Raw genomic sequence first — 22568 nt, forward strand, 5'->3', positions numbered from 1 at the left:
TTATATATTTGTGGTCTTCTTTAGTTAAACTAAGAGATTCTGTTTAAAAATCATGATTTAAAAGAAAAGCAATTCTTCATCATTGTGAATTAAGTCTTTAAAATTTAGATTATATTATAGAATATGCTTAACCAGAACATAATAAGTGTCCCATAAAGGTTTCAAAATGGGAAAAGATGAACATTTTGAAGTCATATATTTCCTTTTATCTCACCTGCAGATATATAGGCTTTGCGTGAGCATGTAACCAGCTATAGATGGCTTCCACATTAATGATGTCCTTGACTATATCAGGTCATATAAACAATTAAGAATGTTTAGTTTTTTATCAACCTTACAATTTAGATTGCATAATATTTAAATTATTTCTAATTCTCATCACATTATTATCTCCTTTTAGTAATTTGTGATTTTTATAACAAAATGACCTTTCTAAGAATTTTAATAAATTTTATCATTACTATAAATATTCCAAAATATTTTGTAATTATGAACACTTTTCCCTGAGTATAAAGAATTTTTTAAAATTATGACACAGAACTTGATTGTGAACTGAACTTGTGTCATTAGTGAAGTAAGTGGACTTTAATGGCATAAAATTGCAATTAAAATTTATAACAATAGTATTAATTATTTTATTGAACCCTTACTATATGCCAGGCATTGTGCTATATTTTACATGCATTCTCTGACTTAATACTGAAAACAACCCAAGGAATTCAGTGCTATTACTGTCATTTTCATTTTATAGATGAAGAAACTAAGCTTTGAAAAATTACTGTTGGCCGGGCACAGTGGCTCACACCTATAATCCCAGCACTTTGGGAGGCCAAGGCAGGTGGATCACCTGATGTCAGGAGTTTGAGACCAGCCTGACCAACATGAAGAAACCCCATCTCTACTGAAAATACAAAATTAGCTGGGCATGGTGGCACATGCCTGTAATCTCAGCTACTCGGGAGGCAGAGGCAGGAGAATCACTTGAACCCGGGAGGGAGAGGTTGCAGTGAACCGAGATTGTGCCATTGCACTCCAGCCTAGGCAACAAGAGCGAAACTCTGTCTCAAAAAAAAAAAAAAGAAAAGAAAAAAGAAAAAGTACTGTTATAGACTCAAAATAAAGGGATGGAGGAAAATTTACCAAGCAAATGGGGGAAAAAAGAAAACAGCAGAGCTGCAATCCTAGTCACTGACAAAACAGACTTTAAACCAACATAGATCAAAAAAGACAAGGACATTACATAATGGTAAAGGGAACAATTTAACAAGAAGAGCTAACTATTCTAAATATATATGCACCCAATACAGGAGTACCCAGATTCATAAAACAAGTTCTTAGAGACTTACAAAGAGACTTAGGCTCCCAGACAATAATAGTGGGGGACTTTAACACCCCACTGTCAATATTAGATCAATGAGATAGAAAATTAACAAGGATATTCAGGACTTGAACTCAGCTCTGGATCAAGTGAACCTATAGACATCTACAGAACTCTCTACCCCAAATCAACAGAATACACATTCTTTTCTGTGCCACATGGCATTTATTCTAAAATCGACCACATAGTTGGAAGTAAAACGCTCCTCAGCAAATGCAAAAGAACTGAAATCGTAACAGTCTCTCAGACCACAATGCAATCAAATTAGAACTCAGGATTAAGAAACTCACTTAAAAACCACACAATTACATGGAAATTGAATAACCTGCTCCTGATTGACTCCTGGGTAAATAATGAAGTTAAGGCAGAAATCAAAAAGTTCTTTGAAACCAATGAGAACAAAGAGACAACATGCCAGAATATCTGGGACACAGATAAAGCAGTGTTAAGAGGGAAATTTATAGCACTAAATGCCCACATCAAGAAGCTAGAAAGATCTCAAATTGATACCCTAACATCACAATTAAAAGAGCTGGAGAAGCAAGTGCAAAGTAATCCAAAAACTAACAGAAGACAAGAAATGACTAAGATCAGAGCAGAACTGAAAAAGATAGAGACACAAAAAACCCTGCAAAAATTCAATGAATCCAGGAGCTGGTTTTTTGAAAAAATTAACAAAATAGACCACCAGCTATACTAATAAGAAAAGAGAGAAGAATCAAGAATCAAATCGACACAATAAGAAATGATAAAGGGGATATCAACACTGACTCCACAGAAATACAAACAACCCTGAGAGAATACTATAAACACCTCTACACAAATAAACTAGAAAATCTAGAAGAAATTGATGAACTCCTGGACACGTACATCCTCCCAAGACTAAACCAGGAAGAAGTTGAATCCTTGAATAGACCAATAAGTTTTGAAACTGAGGCTGTAATTAGTAGTCTGCCAACCAAAACAAAAGCCCAGGACCACACTGATTCACAGCCAAATTTTACCAGAGGTACAAAGAGGAGCTGGTACCATTCCTTCTGAAACTATTCCAAACAACAGAAAAAGAGGGATTCCTCCCTAACTCATTTTATGAAGCCAGCATCATCCTGACACCAAAACCAGGAAGAGACATAACAAAAAAAAGAGAACTTCAAGCCAATATCCCTGATGAACATCGTTGCAAAAATCCTTAATAAAGTACTGGCAAATCAAATCCAGCAGCACATCAAAAAGCTTATCCACCACAATCAAGTCAGCTTCATTCCCAGGATGCAAGGCTGGTTCAACATTCGCAAATCAAAAAACATAATCCATCACATAAACAGAACCAAAGACAAAAACCACATGATTATCTCAATAGATGCAGAAAAGGCCTTTGATAAAATTCAACATCTCTTCATGTTAAAAACTCTCAATAAACTAGGTATTGATGGAACGTATCTCAAAATAATAGCTATTCATGACAAACTCACAGCCAATATCATATTGAATGGGCAAAAGCTGGAAGCATTCCCTTTGAGAACCGGCACAAGACAAGGATGCCCTCTCTCAACACTCCTATTCAATATAGTATTGGAAGTTCTGGCCAGGGCAAGCAGGCAAGAGAAAGAAAGAAAGCGTATTCAAATAGGAAGAGAGGAAGTCAAATTGTATCTGTTTGCGGACGATATGATTTTATATTGATAAAACCCCATCATCACCAGGTGCGGTGGCTCATGCGTGTAATTCCAGCATTTTGGGAGGCCGAGGCGGGTGGATCACAAGGTCAAGAGACAGAGACCATCCTGGCCAACATGGTGAAACCCCATCTCTACTAAAAATACAAAAATTAGCTGGGTGTGGTGGTGTGCGCTTATAGTCCCAGCTACTCAGGAGGCTAAGGCAGGAGAATCGCTTGAACCCAGGAGGCAGAGGTTGCATTGAGCTGAGATCACGCCACTGCACTCCAGTCTGGTGACTGAGCAAGACTCTGTCTCAAAAAAAAGAAAAAAAAAAAGAAGAAGAAAACCCCATCATCTCAGTCCAAAAACTCCGTAAACTGATAAGCAACTTCAGCAAAGCCTCAGGATACAAAATCAACTTGCAGAAATCACAAGCATTCCTTTACACCAACAATAGACAAGCAGAGAACCAAATCATGAGTGAACTCCCATTCACAGTTGCTACAAAGAGAATAAAATACCTTGGAATACAGCTAACAGGGATGTGAAGGAACTCTTGAAGGAGAACTACAAACCACTGCTCAAGGAAATAAGAGAGGACACAAACAAATGGAAAAGCATTCCATGCTCATGGATAGGAAGAATCGATATTGTGAAAATGGCCATACTACCAAAGTAATTTATAGATTCAATCCTATTCCCATCAAACTACCATTGACATTCTTCACAGAATTAGAAAAAACTACTTCAATTTTCATATGGAATAAAAAAACACCCTGTATAGCCAAGACAATCCTATGCAAAAAGAACAAAACTGGAGGCATCACGTGACCTGACTTCAAACTTTACCACAAGGCTACAGTAACCAAAACAGCATGGTACTGGTACCAAAACAGACATATAGACCACTGCAACAGAACAGAAACCCCATAAATAACACCACATTTGTACAACCATCTGATCTTCAACTAATCTGACAAAAACAAGCAATGGGGAAAGGATCTCCTATTCAATATATGGTGCTGGGAAAACTGGCTGGCCATATGCAGAAAACTGAAAGTAGACCCCTTCCTTACTCCTTATACAAAAGGTAACTCAAAGTGGATTAAAGACTTAAATGTAAAAGCCAAAACCATAAAAACCCTAGAAGAAAACCTAGGCAATACCATTCAGGACATAGGCATGGACAAAGACTTCATGAAGAAAATGCCAAAAGCGATTGCAACAAAAGCCAGAATTGACAAATGGGATCTAATTAAACTAAAGAACTTCTGCACAGCCAAAGAAACTATCATCAGAGTGAACAGGCACCCTACAGAATGGGAGAAAATTTTTGCAATCTACCCATCTGACAAAAGTCTAATTTATCCAGAATCTACAAATAACTTAAACAAATTTATAAGGAAAAAAACCTATCACAATTGGGCAAAGGATATGAACAGCCACTTCTCAAAAGAAGACATTTATGTGGCCAAGAAACATGAAAAAAAGCTCAACTTCACTGATTATCAGAGAAATGCAAATCAAAACCAAAATGAGATACTGTCTCACACCAGTCAGAATGGAGATTATTAAAAAGTCATGAAACAATAGATGCTGGAGAGGCTGTGGAGAAATAGGGACACTTTTACACTGTTGGTGGGAATGTAAATTAGTTCAACCATTGTGGAAGACAGTATGGCGATTCCTCAAGGATCTAAAACCAGAAATACCATTTGACCCAGCAATCCCATTACTGGGTATATACCTAAAGGATTATAAATCATTCAAGACACATGCTCACGTATGTTTATTGCAGTACGGTTTACAATAGCACAGTCATGGAACCAACCCAAATGCCCATCAATGATAGACTGGATAAAGAAAATGTGGTCCATATACACCATGGAATACTATGCAGCCATAATAAGGAAAAAGATCATGTCCTTTGCAGAGACATGGATGGAGGTGGAAGCCATTATCCTCAGCAAACTAACACAGGAACATAAAACCAAACATCACATGTTCTCACTCATAAATGGGAGTTGAACAATGAGAACACATGGACACCAGGAGGCAAACAACACACACCAGGGCCTGTTGGGGGGTGGGGGGTGAGAGAAGGGAACTTAGAAGATGGGTCAATAGGTGCAGCAAACCACCATGACACATGTATACCTATGTAACAAATCTGCACATTCTGCACATGTATCCTGGAACTTAAATTTTAAAGAAGAGAAAAAAATAATTTTAAGTTTTATAAAACTCAGAAGAATTCTTAGAATCTCATTTACAAGTTAATTTGGGGATTATCTCTTTCAGGTCCTCTACCTAAATAAATTATCTTGATCCTTAATTTAAAAAAAAAAAAAAAAGAGCTGGGCGCAGTGACTCATGCCTATAATCCCAGCACTTTGGGAGGCTGAGGCGGGTGAATCACAAGGTCAGGAGTTCGAGACCATCCTGGCCAATATGGTGAAACCCTGTCTCTACTAAAAATATAAAAGTTAGCCAGGCATGGTGGCGGGCGCCTGTAGTTCCCGCTACTCGGGAGCCTGAGGCAGGAGAATTGCTTGAACCTGGGAGGCGGAGGTTGCAGCAAACCAAGATTGCAACCACTGCACTCCAGCCTGGCAGCAGAGAGAGACTCCATCTCCAAAAAAAAAAAAAAAAAAAACACAAAAGTGTTTGGAAGATTAATTAGAAAGTTAGTAATAAGTGGTAGAATCTGGAATGAAGTTTAAGTGTGTCTGATTCGAGGCCTTCCTTTTAATCACCACTCTATGCTGTGCAAACACAAGAGAATGAAATATGTTTTGTTTTCTTGCTATAACTTTTTTTTTTTTCGTTTCAGTAATAGCTTAAGAAACAGTTAAGTGCTTACTATGTAGTAGGTGCTGTACAGGTTCAGTCTTGAGATCGTAGAACTGAAATCACACAAATAATCATGAGGGTATAGGTGATGTGTCATAGGCTGCCCTGGTCATTTTTAGGTCATAGAAACAGCATATTCACAATGCTACCTTGCACAGACCCTGAAGAAGAATTCCACCTAATTTCTTTAGCCTGTTTATATCATGTTGTACTTTAACACCTTACCTGGTGCAGGATACGCAGTGGGTTTTTCAGTGGGTTTTTGGAAATGCTAGTAGTAATTGGAGAAATTATCTGAACTGAATTTTCTAGTTTAAATGTTAAAGCTCTGTGTTGTCATCTTCAGGAATTTTGATGCCTTTGCTCCAGCTCCCAGGCTAACAAACACTGCTTGCTGGAAGAAAATGGAAACAGTGCAGACTTTACCCATTCTGGTTTCATGCTTCTGTCACAAGTTAGTTCTAATGGCTAACTCCCAAGCACACTTCCTTCAGTTTTTGTTTGTTTCAAGTATTCTTCTATCCCTTGTTAACTCAAATCATAGTTTACTCTCTCAGCACCCATACATGGGCAGCAGCACCTTCTACTTTATGAAAACAATAGAAATTTTTTGCTGCAGTATAGCCTAGTGGTTAAGAATGTAGGCTCCAGAGTAGGCTGCTTGGGTTTGAATCCTGCCTCTTTATCTATGTGGCTTTGGGTGACTTCTTTAACCTCTCTATGCCTTAGTTCTCCATCTATAAAATCTATGCCTGCCTTATAGGATTATTTTAAGAATTTTAGAATATTGTAATATATGTCAAGTGCGTAGGGCAGTGTTTGGCACATAGTAAAATCTATAAATGTCGACTGTTGTTATTTTAAATGTATTATTATACTTAATACCTTGACTTCATATGGTCTTTTTTCTTCCTAGTGCCTTGGAGTCTAACTTCTGTCACCATTACTTTCCTGGCAATGCCAGGTCAGTGACTCCTTTGACAAACTCATTTGATTTCTTCTCCTGTTTAGTTCTATAGCATGCAATCTCTGTTTACCACCTCTTCTTAAAGTTTTCTTTTTTTGCATTCCATGATCTTATGCTTTTCTTTCTTTTTATTTTGTGCACTGTGACCATTTCTGCCCTCTTTCACAATTCACAGAGCCTCCTCTTCCACCCTTTCACGTGACTGTCATTTCCATAATGTCTCACTCAGCATTTTTCTTACCCCCATCAAGTTTTTAAAATTTCATATCTTTATTTCCTATCTATATTTATCACTGTTATGGTTAGTTTTATATTCACATTAGCCTGCAGGACAGCTTTATTTAAATATTCTGTCCAGCCAGGACAACATAGTGAGACCCATCTCTTAAAAAAAAAAAAAATTAGATGGGCATGGTAGTACATGCCTGTGGTGCCAGCTACTTGGGAGACTGAGGAGGGAGGATCACTTGAGCCCAAGAGGTCAAGGATGCAGTGAGCCATGATTGGGCCACTGCACTCCTGGGGAACAGAGCAAGATCCTGTCTCTAAATAAATGGATGGATGGATGGATGGATGGATGGATGGATGGATGGATGGATAGATAGATATATTCTGTCAAACCAAAGTATCAGAGTTAAAGATTATACTTTGTAATTTTTACACTGAAGCATTTCTTTGTTTATTACAATAAGTATATGCACTTATTGTAACTAGATATTGTAGATTCAGGCGAGAACTCAAACTTGGAAAGAAACTAAAATGTAGGGAGGCAGAATAGTATGGATTTAAAAAGTAATAATCTAGTAAAAATAATGTAATGACAAATAACAGTACCAGTAGTAGTTTTGTTGTAGATCATTGAAGTTTTGTTGCTCGTCAGAAGCCTTCTATAGGTTATATAAGATCTGTACCTTATAAGTCATTGGAAAAGGTATTTCTAAAACGTCAAGAGAAAAAAATCAATTAAATCTCATTTGGAGTCATTACTAAGACTAAAACATTACTAGGACTTCATTTTTATGTATTTTCATAAACTTGAATTAACCTGAATTTTAATTATGTGAGGTTTTGCTTAAACTTTTATTTTTGGCTGTCTTTAAATGGTGATCCTTTAGGCAAAACTAATCTGTGGTGATAGAAGCCCGAATGTTGATTGCCTCTGGGGACAGGGTATGATTATCGATTGGGAAGAGGCACAAGTGAGCCTTTGGGGTGCTGGGGAAAGTTGTATCTCGTGATCTGGGTAGTGGTTACATAGATGTGTACACAGGTAAAAATGCATCAAACTCTACACTTTAACTTAGTGCCTTTCACTGAAGACTTGAGTGAAATCAGAATGGTTTAAAAGAATGACATGAGGGATTTAAGAACTCTCCCCACCACCAGTCTTAAAATTTCCTTCTCCCTCTTGACTAGTCTGTGTATACCTGGACAGCAGGGACAATACTCTATTAATTTTCGTATTCCTGGTATAGAGTGGGAGGGAGGGTCTATGCAGTTGGAGGAAGAGGGAGATGATTTCCCTTCAGGTCTGCTCTACTAGAGTTTCTTAATAAACCCAATTCCACTCTGAGTTGCCACCTCGCCATCTTCAAAATGTCACCATCTTCAAATCAAGGGGGAATAGATATATATGTAGAAATATTCCCCCTTGATTTGAAGATGGCAACATTAAGCAGCATTTTGATTTCAGAATCCGAGAAGTGGAGGACTTTGTGATGTGATCACATTCTTGCACCTGTCTTCCCTTATTTGCTTTCTTATTTGCATCTCTGTTAGCCTCTCATCTTCCTAGTTTGGTACTTAAGAGTAGAAATTGTATCTTTTATTTCTTAGTGTTCCATTTTAGGGTGGAGAAGAGATGACAAAAGGAATGATTTAATAATGCTGAGAAAATAAAGGGCTGTCCTTAGGCAACCCTTCTTAGGAAAGGTAGTAACACATCTTTTCTATCTCTCTGTCAAAGATGGTATCTAGAAGCAAGCCAAGATTATAGAAAGATTTAAGTTTTCCATACGAAAGAGCCAGATTTAAGTCCAGAAGAAGGAATAGAAAGGGTGATTTGAACATTTATGACAACAGAGAGCCCTTGGATTCTACATATATTAAGCCTTTTTCCTCCAAAATACTTCAACCTATGATGTAAGTCAGGTTCTGGGAAAACTGAGTAAGCTCAGTTGACTTGGCATTGAATGTGAGTTTGCTTTGTAAGAAAGATCTGTATGCACAAGGAAAGCATATGGGAGTCTTGGTGTTCATGCATTTGTCGTGTTATGAAGTTGCTCTGAATGAACTGAAAGCCCCTTCAGGATCTTTGTTCTAGACTATAATTTAGTATGTGCATACCATAGAGAATTATAGTTCTTATATTTGGTTTGGGGCCCATTTAATCCTCCAGTCTTTCACTGACTAGAATTGTTTTCAAGCTACAGATGCAAGAATAACACTGTAAACCCATTCTCAAAAAGGGAATTAGGATTTTTTAAATGTATTCTGCCCTGGGACTTGCCCATGTTGAAGCCAAAATAAAACAATGTGATTCTGCGAAAGGAACTGGTAGACACATCAATGGATACTCCAGGAAAAATGAAATAGACTGCACAGGACATATAAAACTTCCATAAAGTCAAACCCCTTGATAACTCAGTGGGCTCCTGACTTCCACTTAGTTCCCATTCTCAAATGAGGTCAGACTAAAATTCCTTTCTTCTTACAAGCCAAGAAACCATATGCAACTCCCCTTCAGGAAATGAGGAAACAGAAAATAGATCCCCATTTTCCCACTATTCTCATAGCCCAGTTTCCCAAAACCTGGCTAACAAAATGGGCACCAATTAACTGAGAGATTTCTGTTACCACTATTGTAGTTCTAGAAGGACCCATTCGACTCAGAATCTACGTTCATCTCCACTGTTAATTAAACCTCAGTGAACAACTGTTACTAGATTGCATGAAACTATAGCCCATTGGACAGTTCAGCCAATTTGGACAGTTCAGCCAGACTCTGGAAATTCAATCCCATAACTGCACAAGTGTGCCATGATTAGCTACTATTCTCACAACATTGGGTGCTGTACATTTTGTGAAAATTAATTTTTAGATTATTTTTTCCCCTTAAAACAGAGTTTTGGCTGGGTGTGGTGGCTCATGCATGTAATCCTAGCACTTTGGGAGCCAGAGGCAGGTGGATCACCTAAGGTCAGGAGTTCGAGACCAGCCTGGCCAACATAATGATACCCTGTCTCTACTAAAAATACAGAATTAGCCAGGCATGGTGGTGCATGCCTGTAATCCCAGCTACTTGGGAGGCTGAGACAGGAGAATCGCTTGAACCCGGGAGGCAGAGTGCAGTGAGCCGAGAATGTACCATTGCACTCCAGCCTGGGCAACAAGAGCGAAACTCCATCTCAAAAAAAAAAAAAAAAAAAAGAGTTTTACCAAAGATGATAATTGAAGCATCAGAAAGTAATAGAGCTGACCTAGATTATTAAGTAAGTGGAATTGAGAAAAACTAACATCTGGATCAAGGATGACTCTTTAATTGTGAAAACAGTCATAGAAATTACTAAGAAATTGCTGGGCACGGTGGCTCAGGCCTATAATCCCAGCACTTTGGGAGGCTGAGGTAGGCGGATCAACTGAGGTCGGGCGTTCGAGACCAGCCTGGCCAACACAGTGAAACCCCATCTCTAGTAAAAATACAAAATTAGCCAGGCGTGGTGGTGCGTGCCTGTAATCCCAGCTACTCAGGAGGCTGAGACAGAAGAATCACTTGAATCTGGGAGGTGGAGGTTGCAGTGATCCGAGATCATGCCATTGCACTCCAGCCTGGGCAAAAAGAGTGAAACTCGGTTTCCAAAAAAAAAAAAAAACTACAAAGAAAAATTACAAGTTTTGAAAAAAAAATTTAATGCCTATCCGAAAACCATCTTAAAAAATACCACAAACAAGGAAAACTGTTTGACACAATTGGGGATGTTATGTTTCCTAGCTTTAATTCAAGATTCTTATAAATAAATGAGAAACAAGTTGAGATCTAACATAACATAGTAGTATGGTTACAATCGTGTGATATATAAGTAATGGCAAATATAATGGAATATATGGCTACTAAAATTCATGTTTTCAGAAGATTTTAATTACATGGAAAATGCTAATCCAAAGTGATAATACTTTATGCATCTAGTATGATCCTAATTTTGTTTATATTTAATTTCTATATTTAGGCAAAAAGGAAAAAATATTCAGAGAAAATACATCAAAAAGAGTTACAATGTTTTATCTGTGTAGTGAGAATATGGGTGATTGTGAGATTTTCTGCATTTTCTTAGGTTTCAAGAAAATGAATGTGTTAGTTTTATAATCAGAAAACAAAACCAACATTAAAACAGAAAATATATTCCTCATTAAAGCTTTCCTTTTCCTTTAAAAATTAAAGTTTACATTCTAGAATAGACAAAACATTAAGTGAAAAAGTCTACTAAAGGAAAATTTTTAGAATGAAAAAAGAGGGGTGTATATTGCCTTTCTGAGATAGTAAATGAGAAACTCAGGAAAAGTACTTTGGGAAATTTTTAAATACCCCTTTTAATTTGAGCACTCTTTCATATTTGCTCTTCTGATAAAACTCACTCAGTTGGTAAACTGGATGATTCCTGAGCAATCTCAAATGACCGTCTTTAGTAACCTGGCATTAATTCCTACAGTGTGACGTGCACCAACACGGATGTGTTACTGGTATCACCCGCTCATCAATCTCTACCTTCATCTAAAGCAGACAGATGGGGAATTCTGCCCTGTCTTCCTAACAAGCATTTTTGAACACTTTTTTTTTTTTTATTAAGCCATTTATCTAGTCATTTTAAAAGTCTGTCTCTAGCCGTTCACATAAAGAGCCAGCATTATTTTTCAAAGCATTTTAAAATACTAGTTCTTGCCTACCTTATGGAGGGATCATTTTTATTGCCTATTCACGTGAAATATTTTACCGTCAAATTTTGATTACAGGAACCTGGCTCACCAGCTTTAGCCATGCCAGAGTGTTGAAATACTTTAAGAGACTAAAATATGTGGTGATTTGAATTATCTAAAATTCCACAGGAAAATACAATAGAATCTCACAGCAGGAAAGGACCTTAGAAATAATTTAATCCAACTCTCCTTATTCTACAGATGAAATTGAAGCCAAAGAAGTTAAAACCCAAGATTAACACCCAGTTTGAAACTGGTCCTCTGATTTCTCATTGCCGTCTATTAAAAAATACATTATACTTTAGAATTCGTTTCTAAAAGTTGTCACATAGTATTTGGGTGTCACTGGCATATATAATAGATTCTGGAGTTGCAAACAGAATCTATGCCGTGACAAATTGAATACAATGAATTTAAAGTTTTCCCTGGTTGCCCTAGTGCCAAAGTGTAACAAGGACATTACTACAGTTTGAGATCATGCAGCCCCAGCATGTTGGGGCTTTCCCTATTTTTCTTCAGAAAAGTCTCATTGTTTCCTCAGTTTAATTATTTTAAGTTTAGTTGATTTTTTTTTCTTTTCTAATCTCAGATTTTGAGAAGAAAACCTTTTTCTAAATCAATATTATTTCTATTAACGATGATTGTTAGAGTTTTGCTTTGACCCTTATTAAAGCTTTTGACAATGATTTGAGTTACAAAAATTTTAAGTTAGAGATTAAGCATGAGAACGTTTAGATCAGGAAGAAAAATCAATTTCACCATATATTTTTGTCCTTAGAAGCATAACTAAAGAATTTCTATACAAGTTTGAGGGAAATGTCTCTACTCCCAGCCTGTAAAATGAAGATATCACAACAGCTGCAAGGTATTGGTTACACCGTTGGAATTCATTTTGATACAGTGGATTTTTTATTATTTTTTAACCCCCACCCCCCATGTTTTTGTTTTTTGTTTTTTGGGTTTTTTTGATAGCAGGTGTGACTTTTACACTTCCAAACTCAACCTTGTACAATACTGAGTAATTTTGTAGGGACAAAATGATCCAAGATATGTGGGAAATGAACTTAAGAAAGATTAATAATGTTTCTGTAATTTTGAGCTCAAGTAACAGTTCTTACATTGAACACAGTGTAGACAAACTAAAAATTGAAACTAAGCAAATGTTGGGGGAAAAGAGAATTCACACATTTATGAATTATGATTGTATTTATACTTTTGATGTATGGTCTCATTGATAAAGGCCTTGTCCTGTTAATAAATGAGCAAATTTGAGATGGAATCTTAGATATAAAATACATAATTTGAACTTACTTTAAGAAATGGAAACATACCTTCACTGAGTTATAATTAACACACAAGCTCTTTATGCAATTTGTATAGTTTATAGTGAAAATGCAGAAAGGTTTTAGTATTTTATGTAAGATCCATAAAATTTTGAAAGTGAGAAATGTGTGTGTACCTTATCTTAATGAAGGTAATAAAATATATTTGAATTAGGCTTAATGTAAGTCCCAAAATATGCTTATACAACCATACCCTCAATCTGTAGACTAATCTTTTGAACAACTTATTTGTGTTGTAACTCAAATTATCATTAACTTCACTTCAGTAGGCACTGATATTATTTTCAATTATAGTTTGAGGCACTTCTAATTGTACTTACATAATTATATAAAATATTAAATAATAGTGAATATAGAAATATGTTGTTATAACATGCATAGGATACATAAACTTTGGTTTATCCAAAATGTCACCAGAATTATTTTCTTGTAATACCATATATATTTATGACAATAGATGCTTATAATTTTGATTCACATATTGATAAGATTGTCAGAGGCTTTCTGAATTATTAAAAGATTATTTTCCTTTTTTTCTCTCTATTTATCCTAGATCGCTGCAGTAGCTCCTAACCTGCTTCTCCTTCCCATTAGCGTTTCCTCTGGCTAATTCATCCTGCACATCACTACCAAATCAGTCCTCCGAAAATAGTGGTTTTATCCTATCAGTTGTTACTCAAGAAACTTTAGCCGCTTCCTATTTCTGTTATCTACTTCAGTCTCTTGCTTCCCCTCAAACAACCCCCAATCCAGTAAGTTGTCATCCTCACTGTTCCTTCACAGTAAATCCTCACTGACTTTGCTTATAGGTGTTGTTGACACAAGGTTTGTTTCCTTTCCCTCTGCTTTCTGTTTCTCTATCTGAAACCTACTTCTGTCAAACCTTAATTCAAATTCTGTTTCTTAGGTCAAGTTTCAGGGGCTATTCTTTGGACTACTCTGGTCCAATATTATCTTCCTATTTCCCATTCACTTAATGTCTGTACTATACCTATATGTTATAATTACTTTCTTGTATTATTCTCTAATTGTTTCTTGTCTGGAGGTCGTATTTTCCTGGCAGATTGTCCAAGACAGTGGTTCAAGCTCTGACTGTGTAGTCTCTATTTCAAGACCTACTGAACCAGATCCCTGGGGAGGGGGTTGGCAATCTCTAGTTTTAGTTAGCTACCCAGGTGATTCCAGTGGTCATCAAATTACTTGGTGTCACTTAAACTGGCAGTGAATTAACTATAGATTGTATTAAATGTAGTTTAAGTTTTTGGAAATGTATAATCTATGTTACTTCTTTTCATCTAAATTAGAGTTAGCCAGGATACCCCATTCTCCTCAAATTATGTAGAAGTGAGAAATTTTCAAATAAAATGTTTCTATCACATGTACATAAATGAATACATAAGCAGTTACCCTTTACAAAAATTCAGTTCACTTTTTAATTATACGACTAATTTATGAACATATGCTCATGAGGAATTCAAAAATACAAAATGAAAGTCATTCTTGATTCTTTTCCTAATCCTTTTCTTTCCTCTCTGGTAAACAGGCCTATTGATTTGCCAAGTTCCCTTCTGAGCTTCTAAAATACATTTACGAATTTTGTATTTAGTTTTCTTTTTTCATATGAATACAGTATGAGTTGTTTTGAAACTTATTATTTTGTTTTAAAATTCTTTCCATATCAGTATATGTGTATGTATATGTTCGTATATGAATGTGTATTCACATTGTGTAGTGCACCATTACATGGATGTGCCACCATTTATTTAAGAATCTTCTTATTAATAAGTGAACATTAAGGTTATTTAAGAATCTTCTTCTTAATAAGTGAACATTAAGGTTGCTCTCACTTATTTTCCTTATTGTAAGCCACACTTCAGTGGACATCGTTGCATATGCCCTCTTGTGCACAAGTGCCATTTGCTTTTGGTTAGGAAGCTCTTCCCATTTCTGTGTTCCTTTTCATTTTTAGTTCACAAGCAATACCTCATAGCCTGCATCAGTGTGCAGGTTTTCCTTTTCAGTGTGTGGCCAATAAAGCACAGGTTCAAGTCAAGATGTTTGGATTCTAGACCTGGCTCTGCCATTGACTTTGCTCTATGATCTTAGACCCTTTTCTCCTTTGTTTCATAAAGGTATTAAGTGGGATGACTTTTAGGTTTCTTACAGTTCTGACAGTCTCTTATTCTAATTAGGCTTATGGGTGTGACATCGATTTTTATGTTACATTCAGCTAGTAGCAAGAATCAGTTGATCTTGTTAAGTAAATCATAAAAGTGTACAGTGCTGATGAATAAAGGGACCTTATGCTTTACTCTAAATGAGTCCTTTGCATTACTCCTAACTGATGTTTGAATGCCATTTTTGGATGAAAAAATAATAGTGTGGTAGTAGTACCTGTTTTCTCTTGGATAATTCTCAACAGTTTGTAGAAAACTGTTACACACACCAGCTTATTTTAAAGTATTATCTCATTCTCACAAATCCTGAGTAATTAAAGGAATTGTTCAAGATCATCAAGATCATTCAACTTATAAGTTTCAGGGTCCAGACTTTAACTTCACATCTTTTGATTTCTAAGTTCACTGTTCTCTTAAAGAGAAAAAAGTATTTTTCTGATACTCAAAATGGTTATTCAATATATACTACATTTCTTTTTTTAATATTTATAAAGTGCATAGTATTTATAAGGCGCTCTTTAAATGTTAGTCTCGCCATTCCCAACCTTTGTCACATGCCTCCTAGTTTTTATATAGAAGCTGGCACTTTGTTCAGTTTTAACAATTCTAGACATCAAGATGACCAACACTTTTGAGTCAGCATCTCGTAAGCATTTAGGAAATGCATCACACAAGTAGTTGTGGTTTTTGTTATCCTTAAAATCACTTGACACAGACCATAAACATTTAGCTCTGGTGCATGAAAAATGGGTTAGAGGCCAAGCTTAGCTTGTCTGCAGGGTATCTGTTTCATCTTCATGATAGAACACAAGTGTGCCAGTGATGTTTCATGGAAATACTTAATATGAAGAATGGCTTTGTTTTTGTTGGGAATCTTTTAAAGAATACGCATTGAAGTGTGGATTTTTTTTATTTTCAAATACTTTCTTCCTAACCTACCAGTGCTGAACTGAAGTTACTACTTGCAGAATAGCCTCTCACAGAAAGAGAATATAGCACAATCCAATGTGACTTTTGAGGTTAAACTGTGCTACTTACAGCACTTTTTGCTTTAAAATTTTGTTACTACCATAAAGCTGAAAGTATGTTTTCTTCATGGTGCAATCTTGCCTCGCAGCAGCACTGACCTCCTGGGCTCAAGCAATCCTCCTTCCTCAGCCTCCTGAGTAGCTGGGACTACAGGTGCATGCCACCACACCAGCTAATTTTTTTTTTTTATTATTTTTTATAGAGATAGGGTCTCACTATCAGGCCTAGGCTGGTCTTGAACTCCTCAAGCAGTCCTCCTCCTGGCCTCCCAAAGTACTGACATTTGCAGGCGTGAGCTACCGCACCCGCCTGAGACTGTCCCTTTGTAAGTTGTGGTATTAATTCTGCAGTTATGTCTAGAAAGAATTCTCTAGACTGATGGGAAAGTTTTTGCATTTCAGTATTCTCATTTCCTTTACTCTACAAGCTCCCCTTCTCTTTCCAAAAATTATTAAAAGAAGGAAAAGTTGAGCAAAACAAAGAAATAGACGATTAGGAGCTTTTCCACTTTTTTTCTGTTTCTTAACTTTACCCCTTTCACACTCCTTTTTTTCTATTACCTTTTTAAAAAATTTCCGTTGCCTCTATATCTACCCCTATTATCTTGATTACTCCGCTTGGTACCTCCCACTCTCCCTCCTTCTGAGAACTTTATAGTCTCATTAGTTGTCCTCTTGACCGATATATGTACACATACCGCAGTTCACTGGTCATCAGAGTACTATAGCCAAGGTTCTCAACTGCTGTTACAGTTCTCAAGTGTGAAGTGCCAAGGGCAATTTATTACTAATTATGAGTACCCCAGTTTGTACATGCTTTGCTTTTTAAAAAACAGATGTGAGCTTAGCCCTAAAATAATGTCACTGTCACTCACTTGCATACAGAAATGCTTTCTTGAGTGGGAGAGAAAGAATGACACCGCAGCTGATGGACTCTCTGGGGACCGAAGCTTACCTACACCACAGCCTGTGGGAGTGTGTGGTGGGACACGCAAATGTCATCTTTCCTTGGGCCTATTCCCTTCAGAAAAAAAAAGGCTAAAAACCTAATCAAAGAAGAGGAAAATGTTCCCACTGAAGATTATTGTTGCTTATTTGGGTTTGTTTTTATTAAAAGGTGAATGTTGGAAAAAGATAGTTTCTCTCTCCGAGGTTAGATTTGTTTGTTTTTACTAGTTATTTATCAACACAAGACTGAAGTTAGGGTGAAAGTCATCTGCGGGTTTTATTAGGTAGATATTAAAAATAGCAAATCCAAAGGATTTTACAAATGGAGGAAGACTGCTTTTGATCTATGAAAGTATGTGGTAGACTCCCTTGCTAGCCTCCTTTCACAGGTGTTTCTGGTAAGAGACTGCGAAAGCAGAATTAAAGAAGGCAACACTGTAAATCAAACAGGTTTCATGTTTTACCTGTAGTGTGGTTTCGGTGTTTCCATCATCTGTTTGTCCTGTCCATTAGTATAGAAACTTCAGAGAGACCTAATGTTTTCCCAGGAGGTTTCTTTGTGGTAACCTCAATTTTTCTTTTCCAACTGATGTTGACAATCTCTACTTACTGTCTCAAATTTAACATAAAGTGAAATCTTTACTCAAGCAGAAAGACTATGATGATCTTTAGTTGTTTCTCTCTAGGGAATAAATTAATCATAGATACATGAATTTCTATTTAGTTAAAAGAAAAAGTTAGTGGCAAAGAGAGGGTTTACATTTGTTACAACCCAAATGTCTATAGCAAAATACCATTTCTTTGCTCAGTACATGTTCCAGACTTATGGCTGTGAGGATAATTTTAGTTCTAAAGATAGCAAAATCTCGTAATTTCTCTTGGAAATTCAAGATGTACTTTTAAGGATGCATAAGTGAAACACGGGGAGTGAAAAATTAAGATTTTTGTAGACAAGTGATTTGCTTCTTTGTCCAGGGCCTTACTCTCTGGAAAAATACATTTGCTTTCATAGCTCATTAATAGTTTCATCACTGATGTTCAGATAGCATATTCTTTTTATTTATTTATTTATTTTTTGAGACAGAGTTTCGCTCTTGTTGCCCAGGCTGGAGTGCAATGGTGCGATCTCAGCTCACCGCAACCTCCACCTCCCAGGTTCGACTGATTCTCCTGCCTCAGCCTCCCGAGTAGTTGGGATTACATGTGTGTACCACCATGCCTGGCTAATTTTGTATTTTTAGTAGAGACAGGGTTTCTCCATGTTGGTCAGGCTGATCTTGAACTCCCAATCTCAGGTGATCTGCCCGCCCTGGCCTCCCAAAGTGCTGGGATTACAGGCGTGAGCCACCGTGCCCAGTCAGCATATTATTTTAAAATCAATGTATAAGCCAGGCACAGTGGCTCATGCCTGTAATCCCAGCATTTTGGGAGCCTGGGCGAGAGGGTCACTTGAGCCCAGGAGTTTAAGACCAGCCTAGGCAGCATAGAGAGACCCCACATCTACAAATAAAAAATCTAAAAAACTAACTGGGTGTGGTGGCGCACAGCTGTGGTCCCAACTACTCAGGAGGTTGAGGTAGGAGGATTACTTGAGCCCAGGAAATGGAGACTGTAGTGAGCTGGCCCACTGCACTCCAGCCTGGGTGATAGAGCAAGACCTTGTCTCAAAAGAAAAGAATTTAAATTAAAAATTTTTTAAATAAAATCAACATATAGTTATAGTGATGGTCGCATAACTCATGAAAGTACTAAAAACCATGGAATTGTACACTTTAATTGGGTGAATTATATGGTATATGAATTATATCCCTATAAAACTCATATTGAAAAATCAATATGTAATTGTATTTGAAAATACAGGTTTTGGGGGTTTTTGGTCTTTTGTAGATTCACCAGAAAACTAAGCGTGCTTCGTGGCTTCTTCAGATGTGAACGTGTTCACTGAAAGCCCAGTCTGTGTAAAGCTGCTGAGCCCTCACCAGCTCACTGGAGTGGCCCTGCGCTCCGTTCCTCTCTGCACACTTGGATGGCCCTGGCCAGCTGAGTGCTGCAGGTCAGGAGGCTGCTCTCCTACAGCCACACACTTCTGCTCCCGGCATTTGACAAGTGTGCTTACCAAACCCATGCATGCCAGTTGGCTTGTTTTGGTAATTATGTCATCTGATTAAATTTTTTAGTTCACTTATATATAGATGCTAAAAGAAAAAGTTGTTTTCATGAAAAGAAAATTGTAGCCTTAGGAAAAAAAGGTTAATTGCTACAAAAAAATGTATACTGTTGAATTAGGCACGGGAGAAAAAATTGTAAAAGATTTGGGAAAAAATCATCAAAATTTAGATGTATATTGTAGTCAGTATACCCAGGATACTCACAAGTATCCGAAGTCCTCAAAAACTCAGTCATAGACAATGTAGCAGTTCTATGGTTTATGTAAGAACAGATTGACATTTATGTTTAAGTTACTATTAGATATTTAAGGAATGTATGTAGAACTTCAAAAAATGTTTCTCTTTAATTAACCTTTCTGATTAACCAACAAACTAATGGTTCCTGCAGCATTGAACAGAGAGCCTATACTATAGGATACAGAGGCACAAAGAGAAACTTACAAAGTTTAGTAAAATGTTGAAAGAGTTTAGGATTGACAGATAGGAATGGGCTGATGTAACAAAGTGTGCATGTGTGTGTGTTTAAGAGAAAAAAAGAAACAAAATAAAATTTACCTCTGTTAATATTTATGTCCCTAGCTTCTTGCTTTTTTAATTCGTTGTCTACTGATTTCAAAGCTGTTGAGTATGAGAAAAGTAATGAAATATCCCCATTCATTAATCCAACACACACTGATCTGACATCCACTAAGGTCCATACATTATACTAGTTATGGAGATATGAATGCAAATAAGATATGGTTCCTTTTTATGTATCTAATGTATCTTTTTAGATTTTTAAAAATGAATTATCTTTACTGTATATATATAAAAAGAATCCATTTTTTGTGTCCTTTATAATGCTGTAAATATTCAGTCTCATCTTTTTTCTTAAAGTAACAAGTTCTCGGCCAGGCATAGTGGCTCAGGCCTGCAATCCCAGGACTTTGGGAGGCCCAGGCAGGTGGATCACCTGAGGCCAGGAGTTCGAGGCCAGCCTGGCCAACATGGTGAAACACCAGCTCTACTAAAAATGCAAAAATTAGCCGGGCATGGTGGCATGCGCCTGTAGTCTCAACTACCTAGGTGACTGAGGCAGGAGGATCACTGGAACCCGAGGGGAGATTGGAACCCGCAGAGAAGACTGGAACCCGCAGAGATTGCGCCACTGCACTCCAGCCTGGGCGACAGAGCAAGACTCTGTCTCAAAAACAAAACAAAACAAAACAAAAAAACGAGTTATCTTATGCTGTTCTTAGTGGAAACTCAGACTTTAAGTTCCACATCTGCCAAAAGAAAAGACAATTATTTTCTGTATAAGAGATTAATACTTTCTCTTTTCCCTATGGGCTTTTCTTGCTTGGTTTTACAGACAAATACTCACAGTACAGAGAACAGCAAATTAGGCATCAAGAGACTTGAGTTCTCACTACAGCTCCATTATTCAGACGCTGAGAGACCAAAGGCAAACTGAGGCCCATCTCTGAAAATGAGGCTACAGTGGAATTGGAATATATATTCCCTAAAATTATTTTCAGTGCTTGCAACTTCTGAGATTGTTCCATCTCCTTGGTTTTAATATTTTAATGGGCGTAGAATCCATAATGAGGGCATGTAAATGAAGCTTGAAATTTAGAACACATGCCTCTTTTGTTCAACAGTTTAATACAAAGTGCGTTCTAGAATGTTAGCTCTGTGTAGTTGGGAACCCTGTTTGTCTTGTTCATGGATATACTAGGAATTAGATAAATGTTTCTTTGTAAGAGTGCATACATGTATCTGAGTGAGAAACGTAAACAGAGAGAGAAAATAGGAAAGAGAACTTTAGATCTTCAAGAAATTCCAAGGTAGGGTTCCAACTACTGGAAGAGTAATAGCTTAAAATAGAAAGTTTGGAGGACAGGTTTTTACATTTTGTTTTGTTCCCTCCAAGTATGGTACAGTCTGGTGAAAGATTTCATTTTCAGAAAGAGTATGTGGCTAGGCAATTCAATTATTCAGTCAGCAAATATTTATATATCCTCAATAAATTAGTGTAGTGGTTCTTAAACTTTGGGTCACACAACCCCTTTCAGTTTCAAAAATTGTTGAGAATCTTCAAAGAGCTTTTGTTTATGTCTTATAGCTGTATGTACGATATCGGAATTGGAACTGACAAATATTAAATTATGAAACTCATTAAAATTAATAAGCCCATTACATGTTAACATAAATAACACTTTTTGTGAATAATAATTACATTTTTCAAAACAAAGAAGTTTAGCAAAGTATCATTGTTTTACATTTTTGCAAATCTTTTTGACACGTGGCTTACTAGAAGATAGCAGGATTCTCATATTTGTTCTGTAATCTATGGCAATATGCCATTTGGTTGAAATATATGAAGTATATGAAGAAAATCTGACTTTACACAGATCTATAGTTGGAAAAGGGAGGTCTCACAAACCCCGTGAAAGGGTCTCAGGAACTCCCATGTGTCTTTAGACCATGATGTGATAACCAGTGTACTTTTGTTTGTTCAACAAATTATTAAATGCTTTCCAGTAAATAGGAAAAAAATAATCTGATAGGAATACAGAGTTTGGAGGTTGAGACTGAATTTGGAGTTTCTTTAGCAAGCTCATCCTATATCTGGGAGGCAAGGTATAAAGGATAAGTGGGAATAATAAAACAGAGTATGGGAAAGAGCTGATTGGAAACACAAGCCCATATCTGTTGAAGTGGATTGCGAAGTTAGATATTAAGAAATTGAAAAATGGAGAAGCAACTGGTATCTTGAAGAGGGAATAGAATACCTAATATCCTATTTTTTTAAGTGTTAGGATCTTTGCTATGTAAGGAAGCAGCTTAGATTGGAGGCTTAGGGATGTGGATTCCTGTTATGAGAGAGAAGACTGAATCTGGTAGCTGTAGATCTCAGAGAAGAATATTATACAGTGTGACTATGATTCCATCAGGAGATGGTAATACGGAGTCTGGGAAGGTTCTGCCTCCTGAGTAGCCACTTGAGCTGTCTCTACTGGTATGTAAAGTAGCCAACATTCATCGTTTAAAATCTCTCAAATAGATTGCCTTTTTTTTTTTTTTAATGCTTC

At 36.8% G+C, this 22568-nt stretch overlaps 1 protein-coding gene across 50 annotated transcripts in view; it reads left to right on the forward strand.

The window, feature by feature from the left end:
* The window catches only part of DISP1 (dispatched RND transporter family member 1), a 205948-nt gene that overhangs the window by 159636 nt on the left and 23744 nt on the right, over positions 1–22568 (forward strand). For 7 of the 50 annotated variants that reach the window (XM_077938289.1, XM_077938172.1, XM_077938282.1 and 4 more), the window contains one exon: positions 19214–19473. The exons of 41 other annotated variants lie outside the window; for them this stretch is intronic. The gene's annotated coding sequence lies outside the window, so the exon portion shown is untranslated. The remainder of the gene's footprint in view (positions 1–19213; positions 19474–22568) is intronic. 2 more of the 50 variants (XM_077938313.1, XM_077938190.1) reach the window with 1 other exon arrangement.

The sequence above is a fragment of the Macaca mulatta genome, chromosome 1, assembly GCF_049350105.2.
Source record: "Macaca mulatta isolate MMU2019108-1 chromosome 1, T2T-MMU8v2.0, whole genome shotgun sequence".
In the NCBI taxonomy this organism is placed as follows: domain Eukaryota; kingdom Metazoa; phylum Chordata; class Mammalia; order Primates; family Cercopithecidae; genus Macaca; species Macaca mulatta.